This window comes from Camelus dromedarius, chromosome 3 (assembly GCF_036321535.1).
Source record: "Camelus dromedarius isolate mCamDro1 chromosome 3, mCamDro1.pat, whole genome shotgun sequence".
In the NCBI taxonomy this organism is placed as follows: Eukaryota; Metazoa; Chordata; class Mammalia; order Artiodactyla; family Camelidae; genus Camelus; species Camelus dromedarius.
The window spans coordinates 98070939-98082258 of NC_087438.1; positions in this window are offsets into that span (position 1 = coordinate 98070939).

An 11320-nucleotide genomic window follows, 5' to 3' on the forward strand; every position below is an offset into this window, starting at 1 on the left:
TGACTCTCTCAGTAGGCATTTCAACTCCCAGGGACGTGCTGGGGAGGGAGTTGTGTGACAGAGGGCTGGGTTGGCATTCAGAGCCCTCAGATTGTGCCAGATAGAGCTGCTTGCCTGATTCAGCCCGTGTGTAGGGATAAAAACAGGCCTGCTATTTATACACAGTCTATCCCACTCTCCCTTCCCATCCCCACTTCTGCAGGGGTCAGTGCAACTCTGTGCTCTTAACTCGCCCCTAGCAATTCTCCCCAGGTTTGGGTTTCCATAACGCACTTGAATCACTACAGACCTAAGTTGGAATCCTGACTTTGCTTCTTACTGTGTGATCTTGGACCAAGATATTTAATCTCACTGAGCTTCAGTTTCCACATCTCTCAAATGGGAATAACAATAATAGTAATGCCTACTTCATTGAGAACTTCTTGAAAATTGAACGAAGGAACACATATAGAGCAGTTAGTACAGTACCAGACATACTACAGGCTGTCACTAAATGGGACCTATGATTATTATTATTACCAAGCATTTTACATTGACCATTCCATTTCCTTAGAGACCTCTTCTCTCCCTTCCCCACAGATCTGAGGCTCCACATGTGGTTGGGCTGGTTTTAGAAGGAAGCTCACCTGTCACCTATTTGGCCAAGCACCACTGTGGGATTATTCCTTTGGGTGATCAGTATCGGGCCTAGGACTTCAGTAGATTGTCACCACCCAGGCCACACCTTTGTCCTCCCTCAGCAGCTGCCTGACCACTTGCTTCCCCAAAACAAAGCTACCTTGGGATCACGGGTCTCCCCAGGGGAGGGTGGAGGGAAATACTTCCTGACAGCCAAGTCACCCCCCTCCCCCCACCAATGCCAGGTTCACACCCAGCTCTCCTGTCTCAGCCTGCCTCTCCCTTCACACACTCTGTCCTTCCGCCTTCTCACCCCTGCATCAGCCTTAGCCCACTCACGGGGCAACTCCAAGTTTTCATCACACCTGTGCGCCTCGCCCCAGCTAGGTTTGTGTGTCAGCCAGGGTTTATGGGAAGGGCCTGGAATGGTTTTGGGATAGTCACTTCTCCTCTTAGAAATTTGATCCTCTGATCAGAAAAAGGAATTACGATTCATGCTGGGGCAACCTCATTAACTCATTTATTCCAAAACCATTCCCTGAATGCTTTTCAGGCACCCGGGACACAGCAATAAACAAGAAAGCCAAGGATATGCTTTTCATGGAGCCCACATTCTACAATAGGGGGAGACAGCCAACCCATTAAGTAAATGAAAAAGGAAAATGGACCCTATGATGATAAGTGCTAAGATGAAAGTTAAAATTCAATGATATACTATAGGCTGATGTGTCCCAGTGCTTGGGACAACACTTCAGAATTAGTGACTGATTAACAAAGCCTGTGACTTTAAAGGTGCGAAAGCATTCTAAGCCATGTACAGAGGGCAAAAACTTTGAGGTGGGAACAAGCCTGGAGCACTCAGGGAACAGCGGGAAGGCCAGAAAGGAGGGAGGGATATGAGATTACATTGAAGTAAAGGCAAGGGACAGATAATAGAGGAGTTACAGGCCAAGGGAGATGCTAGATTGTATTCCCTACCACTGTGAGCATCAAATGATACATCAAGGGAAAAGCACAGTTATGCAGGATTCTTTCATGTCCTCCCCTCTCTCTACCCAGCACTCCCCCAACCTGCTCTCTGGCTGTCAAGTGCCAGGGACACATTCCTAAGGAAGTAGACAGACAGGCCACTCTGATTTCCCTGACTATCTATTGACCATGAGTGACTGAGGCTTGGAGACCTGTTGGCCCTGAGCCACTAGTGGGTTACAGATGGGCAAATCCAGAGCAGAAACCCTGGCATCCTGCTTCCCAGCCTGGTGCTGGGTTCCCAGGCCTCTGGAAAGGAAGTCTCTATGGGACACTGAGTGCCGCTGACTCTCTGCTAGGCCATACAGACCTTGAGTTGGGGAGAGCACTCGCAAGCCAGTGGGGAGGAGGTGCTGACGGTGACAAGAAAGCGGTGAAGGGAACTTGGAGAGGGGACCAACCTGAGTCCCTTCCCCACTGTGGCTGAGATGTCTATACGAGTAGAGTGGTTCTCCCACACCTGCCTGTGCATCAGAATTACCTGGGAATTTATTTACAATAAAAAGTTTCAAGCCCCACCCCAATCCTCCTAATTCAAAACTCCTAGGGTGGGGCCCACGCATTTACACTTTTGACAGGTAATTCTGACATCAGCCAGGTCTGCATAATGAACTAGGACCACGAGTCAAACATCTGAACAAAATCTGAACCTCCAAGGCAGAGGCAGAAGAGCTTTAAGTAATGACACTTCCCATGCATGACCTTGTGTGATCCTCACAACTGCCCTAAGTCTAGAGACTCCTCCCCATTTTAAAGGGGTGAAGCTGAAAAAGCTGAATAACAGCCCATGGCCACCCAGCTACTGAGAACCTTAGCCTCAATTTGAATTCCTCTCTTTTTCCTGGGCCTGTGCTTTTAAGCTCAACACTACCTTGAATAAATGCATAAACAATAGCCACCCTCTCTCTGCCTCTACAGACAGTAACATCCTCCGCTCTGCTGAGGCTAAGCACTCCATCTCTCCTAGGGGTGGTGATAAGAACCTCTGTCATACAGGCCTAGGTCAGGGCAGCAGGATACCTAGTGACACGGGTGCACTCTGGGGAGCCAGACTTTCACAGGTTCACATTTGGGTTCTGCTATTTTTCTAAGCTTTCTAACTTTGGAAACATCAATTTCTCTAACTTAAAGTTTGCTCACCTGCAAAATGGGGATAATTATGGGAGCAGAATATGATGCCTGGCCCACAGTAGGTGCTTACTTGGTGACAGCTGCACCTAAGAACAAATTCTTCCTTCCTTCCTTCCTTCCTTCTTCCCTCTCTCCCTTCCTTCCAGTGGGAGTTTAATAAGGTGCCGCTTTAACCTGGGCCAGCCATCCTCAGTTGAAATGGTCCCTTTCTGCTGGGAGATGGCCATGCTTACCAATGAGATGGTGGATCTGCAAGGCCACTGGGAGTTTTGGAAACCTCCAAAGGAGAAAGCAGCCCTGGTCCTAGCTCTGAAAGAAGCATGTGCCCCCTAGGGGAGGCGATTCAGCTGCCTTCTCCTTCCATTCTCTGGGAGAAGTTAAGTCCTAAGCAGACCCAGAGCTCTGCTGGCTGGGGAGAGGGAAAAAGGAGAGGAGACTCCACTGAGGGTACGTCTATCACTATGTGAGCATGAGCCTAGAGTTATCCAAACTTGGAAGCTCAGGGTAAGGGGTCATTGCTCCTTACCCCAGGCTGACTTCTCTCGTGCCCATTCTCTATCCCCATGCGAGCCAGTTGATGAAGCAGTTTTGGGAGTGCAGCTAGATTTGAACTCAGTCCTCCCCTTTGAAGTCCTCGTGCATCTCCTTTCCTGACCTTACACCCTTACCTCCTGGAGGTAATGCCAGATAATGCTTCCTACACACCCCAGGGCTGGACAGGCTCTCACATCTGATTGCCTGGGGTTGGGATCCATTTGAATTAGATGAAAGATAGGAATGGATGAGGCGCGGAGGGGTTCAGGAATCCTGTCATCCCCAGAAGATGCTGAGCAAAGGATATTTTTGATGTGCTTGGCGAAGGCCTGGATTCCAAGCCACCCTCTTCCATGTCTGGGCCTATTTCTGTGACTTCAAGGGATTAAAGTCTCCAGTCCCAGGACTTTACCCCTTCAGCCATCCCCATCCCCTAACACATATGCTCTCTGTCGGCAGGGAGGGGCAGGTAATTCCTCACTCATCCATCATACAACCTGTCTCCCTCCTCAAACCTCAGGTTCCTCCGTGTGAAATGAAGAGTTGAAACAATTGTTCTGTACCCAGGCACTGGTCAGTGATGTGCATCATGAATTTTTTGCAGTCATGGTGCTGTCAAAAGGCTTGCTGGGCCAATTCTATGGTAAGCAACAGTGCCTGATCTACAGGGCGTGATAACCTTTCCCTGTGTCTCAGCTTCTTCATCTCTAGATGAAGGGAGAATACCAATCTACTTAAGGGGGTTCTTGTGACAGTTGAATGAGATAGCGTCTCTGAAAGTGCTTGGCAAAATGGAAAGCCCCATACAAAGAGGTCAGTACTATTATTAACTTTGCTAGGGCTCAACCTTGGAATGAGGTCACATCACATCGCATGCTAGGAATTAATAAACTTGGTTCCTCTTAGAAATTCGGTCACAGAGCTGCAATTTAACAATTTAACATAATCCATTTACTCTTTTTTATGACTAAGGGTTGATTGATCTAAGACAGTGGTTCACAAAGGAAGAGATACTGCCTCCTGGGGGACATTTTAGGACTCTGTGGGGGAGTTTCTGGTTGTCACCAATTTGGAAGTCTTCAGCCTTTTGGGGGGAAAAGCTGTCAGATCCACACAATTAAGAATTGCCCCAAATGATATTACTTGTATGTGGACTTTAAACTATGATATAAATGAACTTATTTACAAAACAGAAACAGAGTCACAGACAAAGAAAACAAATTTATGGTTACCAAAGAGGGAAGGGGAGGAAGAAGGGATAAATTAAGAATTTGGGATTAGTAGATACAAACTACAACATATAAAATAGATAAACAACAAACTCCTACTGTGTAGCACAGGAAACTATATTCAATATCTTGTAATAACCCATAATGGAAAAGAACATCAAAGTGAACATATGTGTATAACTGAATCACTTTGCTGCACACCAGAAACTAACACAGTGTAAATCAACTATATTTCAATTTTTAAAAATTAGGGGGAAAAAAAAAGAATTGCCCCAATTTCCATGCTGCTTTTGAGTGTCCCACTAGACATTCATATGGGTGAAAACCTTGATTAAATTACTTCAGCCTAGACTCGTCTCTCAGTTATACAAAAATTGAAAAAGAGTTTTTGCACTGATTTTCCCAGGAATGAAATTAGTGTGAATTGTTTTTTCTGGTGGTATCTGAGTTGCCAAACAACAAACCTAGATCAGTTAGTATTTGTAGCTGCCCCATTCAAGGTGAGTCTGTGTAGGTGCAAGCAATGAGCTACTTCATTGAGATTTCTAGAGTAGTTGTGACCAAGAATTTGCATATGCAAGTAATATTATTTTATTTTTAATCACCTTCTCTTCTATATTAATTAGGATATTGACTGTCTTTAAAGAGTAAATGTGCAGCCAGAAAGAGAAAGAAAAATACCATATATCACTTATATGTGGAATTAAAAAAAAAAAAGACAAGCTTATTTACAAAACAGAAACAGACTCAAAGACATGGACAACAAACTTATGGTTACCAGGGTGGGAAGGGGTTGGGAAGGGATAAATTGGGAGTTTGAGACTTGCAGATACTAATATATATAAAATAGATAAACACCAAGTTTATACCGTACAAGGAACTGTTTCCAATATCTTACAGTAACTTATGGTGAAAAAGAATATGAAAATGAATATATATATATTCATGTTTGACTGAAACATTATGCTATATACCAGAGATTGACCCAACACTGTAAACTGACTATATTTCAATAAAAATATATATTTAAAAAAAGAGTAAATGTTCAGATAGGATATTCTTTGTGAACTTCATTTCAGGATAGTAAAGGGGTGTTAATGAATTTGTTATAAAAAGGAAATACTGATTCTGAAAGCATTGAGAACCACTAACACAAGAGATATTCACATGAAATATGAACAACTATATCCTTTGTAAAAGTGCTGTTCTTGATATTATTACATATAAGGTCCCTGGCCAGTGTGTAATTAACTCCTCTTGCAGTTCAATGTTAGGAAGTATGGCTCATGACTATCTAGTAGAGGTACTTCCTTGTATAAGATTATGCAAGTGTGGAATTCATATTTTCACTTTTTACATCTACCGCAAGGAAGCACACAGTTAAGTTTTGGTGCTCAGTTGCAGTGATTATCCCCGGCCCAGTATTTTGAGGACAATTATTTCTTTCTTCTCCAACTTGGTTTCACTACTGGGACTCTTTAATCATCTTTTAATATTTACTTGTTTCCGTGTCTCTTGTGTAAATCTTCTCTGGAAATAAGAGGAGCATACGTATTTAGTATGAAAGTCAAAGATCACATACCTGCCCTTGCCTTCCCACCACTTCCTGAATCTAGGTCAGAGGTGCCTGGAAAGCTTGAGGTAGAGCAGTTTATGGCAGGTTCAGGTGGTTATGCTCTGCAGACTTGGTCTCTCTGATACCTGTGCCTCTTCCCTGCAAAGGCTCTCACCTCTCCACTCCAGATTGGAGTTGGGGGAGGCACTGTGAGAAGGAGCAGCAGGCTCCAGCTGTCAGGGTGCACTCCAAGTCTTGGCTGGATCTTGGTGGCCTGGACTCATGGTAGGATCAGAAAAGGGTACCCTAGCTCCAGGATCGGAGAAGCCCAAAGCACCAGCTGGAGCAACTTTCCCTCCACACACGTTCCCCAAGCATCTTGTCTGAATCCCTCAGAGCAGAGGCTTGGAAGCTCAGACTGAGGCATGGGACTGACTCTGTGAATCCTGGGTCCACTTGCCCCTCGCTCTGACTTTGGGCAAGATACCTCTCTGAGCCTCAGTTTCCTCATCCAGAAATGGCAACGTTAGCTACCCCAAAGGACTACTATAAAGACTCACTGAGACAACCTGCAAGGTGCTAAGGCAGCGCTTAGAACCCATCAAGTGCTTGAAAGCTGGCAGAGGCTGTTCATTCCAGCGGCCCTAGTTTGGTATGAGTCATATGCCTATCTGCTGCCCCCAGCTGTGGGCTCCTGGAGGCAAGAGCGTGCATTCAATCTCAGCTCCTCATTCATAAGCTCAGTGACTATGGCAAATTGCTTAAACTTTCTGAGCCCGTGTTCTTAGAATATAGTGGGACAAATGAAATATACCTCAAATTTGTGGTGTGAGTAAAATTAACAGTGGTTATTTGGAGGTAAGGGCATTATGAAAATTTATTTTATTTTATGTTCTTTTTATTCTTATGAGCATTTTCTCTTTTTCCTATAACACATATGAATTATTCATGTATTTTAAGTCACTTCTCAAAAACATGCTTTTCCTAAAAAGAAATACTTAAATTTATTTAGTGCTCACTATATTTTAGGTGTTGTTCTAAGCACTTTGCATATATTATTTCATTTAATTCTCACATCTCTGAGGAAGATAGTATTTTCACCCCCATTTTATAGGTGAGAAAATTAAGGCTTAAGCAGATTGAGCAATTCACCCAGTCGGTTTTAAGTGAATCTAGATATGAGATAAAATTACATGAAACTATACACATATACACACACACAGATAAATGAATACATGCAGAAACAAGTGAAATCTGAATAAGGCCTTCAGTCTACTTAAGAGTGTTGTACTTATGTCATCGCCCTGGTTTTGATATCATACTATTGTTATAAGTTACCATTGGGGGAAGCTGGATGAAAGGTACCAGCCAGACACCTCTCTACCTTGTTTTGCAACTTCTTCTATAATTAGACTCACATAAATAGTTTTTTAAAACAAGTTAAATTAAAAGTTTTTAAAAACGAGAAGTTTTTAAAGGCCTGCCATAAGGTTTACATGAGATTATGCGCCTAGCACAGTGGTTGGACACAACTGACATTTCAGTATTTGATCATTTCCTTCTTCCCCACTCTGGGAGTGAGTATTTTCATAATTCTATAATAATAACAGGCTTCCTTTATGGTGTTACTGTGTACCAGACCTATGCAGTAGGCACTTGTATTATTCCCCTTTTACTGATAGGAAGACTCAGGCTCTGCAAAGATAAAACCTCTTCTCCACTTGCTAGGAAGTGACCAGGCCTGGATTTACACCCAGGAGGCCTGTCAGTGACCCTGCTCCCTCCCCCTCAGGGCCAGCTCAGACTACAGCTAAAGGTTTACTTTGAACCTTGGGAATCATCTACTCCAACTGTCTCAGTTTACTTGGAAGAAAGCAGGCTCAGAAGGGGCCAGGGCTTTGTTCAAGGACACCCAACAAGTCTGTGACTGAGCCAGGATGAGAACTAGGTCTTTGAACTCCTGGGCAAGGGCATTTTCCAGTGCTCTCGCCCAGGGCTGTTCGCTCAGACAGCACACCTTCACCGGCCCTGTCTGGGAGACCACTGATGCCCACAGGTAGACCTGTGGTTTCCCACTCACATCCCCCACCAACGTGTGCAGCTTAGGGCACTTGAGGCCCTAGAGGTGGAAGCAGGGATGGGGAGGGTGGAGGCATGGTTGCCCTCTACTGCAGGCAGCCTTGGGAACCAGGGAAGTTGGGGCCACAGAGAGGACAAGGGCAGACCCTTTGAACTTTGGCTGGAGCCTGGGTGGAAAGGGAGAGTGTGTTTGTGAGGGGGTATTCATGCCAAATCCATGCTCTTGTCCCCCTCAGGCACTCTTGAGTCACTTGCCCCTGAGGTTGGGACACATTCTTGAAGGGGGTGGTCACAGGGATTCCCCGCCCTGAGGCCCTAGGCCAGTTTCCATTCATCCTGGGACTGAAACCAACTCCCCCTTCAGACTCAGCACCCAGTCCCCAACTGGTAATACAGTGACTCTCTTCTCTAATTCCTGCCCTGGGTGGGACCTCCTTGGACTTGGAGCGATTCACCCCAAGTCCAGACTTGGGGTTGGGGGGGAGGGCGGGTCTGAGTCCCATTTTTCAGGGAACAAATGGGTCCCAGGTATCTAGAGGGGGGTTGACCTATATTTAGATTAGTGACTGGTCTCTCTCCCCATCCCTGTTGGGCTCTTCCTACTCCATCCCACCAGGCCAATCTGCATTGAGGCAGAGCAAAGCTGAGGATCAAGGACCCTGTCCTGCCATCTCGCCACTTCTGTGCCCTCGTGAGTCTGTTGGGAAGCAAACCCGCGCTGCTCGGCCCAAGGGAGCGGCCCTAAAGATCCGACCTGCGGGGAGCAGCGCCCTCGTGTGGCCTCTAGGAGAAGCGCAGCTCATTTCCCAGCCCTACCCCTTTCCATGAGCTCATTGAACAAGTATTTATTGAATGCCAATAGGTGCTCTAGGAGCTCTAGATAGCTAAAATATCTGCTCCGTGGTCGGTACATTCCACTGTGTGTGTGTGTGTGTGTAGGGCCAGGCAATAAACGATAAAAAGTAAATAAATAAAAGAGGCAGTTACAAGTACTGATAATTGCTAGGAAGAAAATAAAACAGAAACCATAAGCAAAACAAAAAGACCACCTATGGAATGAGAGAAAATATTTGCAAAAGATGAGATTGACAAGGGCTTAATTTCCAGAATATATAAACAGCACATACAACTTAATAAGAAAAAAACAAAAAACCCAATCCAAAAATGGGCAGAATTCCTAAACAAGCAATTCTACAATGAAGACATACAAATGGCCAATAGGCATATGAAAAAATGCTCAATATCACCAATTATCAGAGAAATGCAAACCAAAACTGCAATGAGGTATCACCTCACACCAGTCAGAATGGCCATCATTCAAAAGTTCACAAACGACAAATGCTGAAGAGGATATGGAGAAAAGGGGAATTTCTTACACTGTTGGTGGGAATGTAGTTTGGTGCAGCCACTGAGGAAAACAGTATGGAGATTCCCCAAAAGACTGAAAATAGACTTCCATATGATCCCACTCCTGGGCATATTTCCAGAGGGAACTTTAATTTGGAAAGATACATTCTCTGCAATGTTCACAGCGGCACTGTTTACAAAAGCCAAGAATGGAAACAACCTGAATGTCCATTGACAGATGACTGGATAAAGAAGCTGTGGTATATTTACACAATGAAATACTATTTAGCCATAAAAAAGAATAAAATAATGCCATTTGCAGCAACATGGATGGATCTGGAGATTGTCCTAAGTAAAGTAAGCCAGAAAGAGAAAGAAAAATACTATATGATATCACTTATATGTGGAATCTAAAAAAAAGACAAATGAACTTATTTATAAAACAGAAACAGACTCACAGACATAGAAAACAAACTTATGGTTACCAGAGGGGGAAGAGGGTCAGAAGGGATAAATTGGGAGTTTGAGATCTGCAAGTACTAACTACTATATATTAAGTAGATAAACAACAAGTTTCTACTGTATATATAGCCCAGGGAACTATATTCAATATCTTGTAGTATCTTATGGTGAAAAATAATATGAAAACGAATATATGTATGTTCATGTATGACTGAAGCATTATGCTGTATACCAGAAATTGAACATTGTAAACTCACTATACTTCAGTAAACATATATATATTTTTTTCTTGTATATGTATATACATATACAAGAAAAAAAGAAAGAAAATAAAACAGAAAAAATGTGATGTAAAAACTTAGGATTGGATGGAAAAGGGAGGTTTCCTTGAGTAGGTAATGTCTGAGGTGAGGCCTAGGTAACAGGGATCCAGTCCTGTGAGGATCTGGGGAAAAAAATCTTCCCTTGCAGAGAAAAGAGCTACCACAAAGACCCTCTGGCAGGAACAGGCTTTGCATAAGAAAGGAAGACCAGTCTGACTGCAGAGGAGTGAGCAAGGACAAAATGGGTATGAGATTCCATCAGGGATGAGGGCTGAGGCTAGACTATAGATCTTGTAGGCCATGACAGGGTTCGATTATCCTTCTAGGAGTAATGGGAATGTAGTAGGTGGGTTTTGAGCAGAAGAGTAATACAGCATCATTGTCTTTTAAAAGGACCCCTATGGCTGCCATGTGGAGAATGGGAGAGTGGAAGCAGGGAGATCACTGCAAGAGATTAGAAAGCTATTGAAATAATTCAGGTGAGACATCCTGGTGACTTGGAACAATGTGGCAGTTTGGGGCAGGGTGGAGAAGGGGAGATGTGGTTGGATGCTGGGTCTATTTTGAAGGCAGAGCCAACAGGACTTGCTAATAGATTACATTCTCCCTTGCTTATTTGGCTCCAGGAACTCCACACACACACATCCTAGTTGGCCCCTCCATCCTTACTGCAGGGGCTGAGTTAGAGGAGCTGATCCCAGGCACACAGCTAAATTGGGAAGTTTCCAGGTGTCGGGCAGGCACTGTGTTCTCCATGAACTGCCTCCACTTTCCATCATTAGTCCTTTTAATGGGCAGAGCTTCCGTCTGCCGTCTCCCTTAGCCTGCCTGACTTCTGTAGATCCAGTTATTTATTAGGTCTCTGTTTGTCCAAATGGGTGCCCTCAGGGTGCGTTGGTGACACCCAAAACAGTCCCCAGTATTTGGTGTTTGTATTTGATACAGAGTAGGGGGCAGTATAATCTGGGGTCAGTCCTGAGACCCAAATCAGCAATGTACTCCTATTAATTTAC